Source organism: Galeopterus variegatus, unplaced genomic scaffold, assembly GCF_000696425.1.
Source record: "Galeopterus variegatus unplaced genomic scaffold, G_variegatus-3.0.2 Scaffold718, whole genome shotgun sequence".
Lineage (NCBI taxonomy): Eukaryota > Metazoa > Chordata > Mammalia > Dermoptera > Cynocephalidae > Galeopterus > Galeopterus variegatus.
In genome coordinates, this window is record NW_007726829.1 from 403073 (window position 1) to 404713 (window position 1641).

Consider the following 1641-nt stretch of genomic DNA (forward strand, 5'->3'; position numbering starts at 1 on the left):
CTCCTGCTCCTGCTCTGCGGTAAGGGGGTGTCGGGCCCGCCCCGGGGGCCGCAGACCTCGGGACCCGCGCAGACCCTCGCCTTCCCGCGCTGCGCCTGGGCTGCGCCCTTCCTCTGCCTCGGAGCTCGGGCGGGGCGCGCGGTGACCCTGGCGCGGTCCCCAGGCTCTGCGGGAGTGTCCTCGGCCGTCCCCGCTCCGGAGGAGCCGCCAAGGGAGGCACGGGGTCTCCTGTGGGCTCGACAGGCCTGCTCCTCTCAGCTGCAGTGTCCTCGGGTCTGGGGTCTGGGGTCGCTTCTGCAAGCTGAGTCGGGCCGGGTCCGGCTCCCTTCCCTGCGATGGGCCGCCGGTGAGGTAGTGAGCTCCCCGTCCTGCCTGCAGCGCGTGCACGCCGGGCACGGGGGTGCGGAAGGCGGACTGTGCACCAGCAGCGTTGGCCTCCAGGGGCTGCCCTTCGGCGTGTGTCTGCGGAGCTGGCGGGAGGCAACGGGGGCAGCTTTCAGAGCCCTCCCCTCCTTACCTCTTCCAAGCAAGAAAACAGGACTCTAGGGAGAAACTGGCTCACAAAATAGGAAGGGATTAAATGAAAAGCTTGTTTTGAAGAAAGTTACTAAAGAAATGATCTAAGAATAAGAAGGTGCGTGTATGTGTGCGTCTGCATGTGTGCGTGTGAGGGTGAAAGCTTGCTGGAAGAATTCCTGCTGAGGGCCGGCGGCCGTGAGCAGAGTCTGAGCCTCGTCAGTTCTGGGAGGGGAGCAGTTGATTCAAGGGCCCTGGGTAGAGGGACGGGGACTCTGGGTCTGTCCTCCAGGGATCCCCAGTCTCCCTGGCTGTACGATGGCCTGTCTGGGTACCTTGAGCTTTGATGATTTGGGATTCGGGAAGGGAGGTGAGAAAAGGGTGGACCAAACTCAATAATTGTTTCCCTTCCGTTGATGAGGTCTTGGTGTGCAGAAAGTGTGTCTCATCTCGTGTTCCAGGGTTGGCGCCTAGGATGAGGGGCAGTGTTGAAGGGTAAGGGCATGTGGCAGGTCCCAGAGATCAGGGGCATGCTGATTTGGGATTTTAACAAGCCTCCAATGCAAGGTCCCTTGGATGGAGATTTTGGTCTCTATGGTGGAGGGAAAGCCCTCTGAGTTCATTCTGAGGGAGGCTGAGGTTCTCATGACTGCCTCCAGCATGGCACTGAGAAGGACCACATGCAGAACCTGCACAGAAATCCTCCCTGTTAATAATCCTGGGCCTCTCGTAGACACAGTCCTGAGGGCCACCTGCGTGTCCAGCTTCATTGGTTCCCATTGTCCCTCTCTGGTGGAGCAGAGGCTCGAGCTTCCCTAGGTTGAGGTCTAGCAGGGAAGGTGCTGGCCTCTGGGGTGTCTGAGAATTCCCAACCGTTTTTTCAGAAAGCACTGGACACTGCTCAAGGCCTGGGGATAGGAAGTCCACTCAGCAGGTGCCCAGCCCTTGACTGGCACGTCTGGTCTGGGTGAGAATCCCAGATCATAATCCCAGGATCATAAGGCACTTACTGGCCTTTAGCCTCAGTTTCCCCATCTGCAATGTGGCTATAGTAACAGCAGCCTGTAAAGGGCTGCTGTGGGGGCCGGCCCGGTGGCGCACTGCTATAGTGCGCCGCTTGGGAAG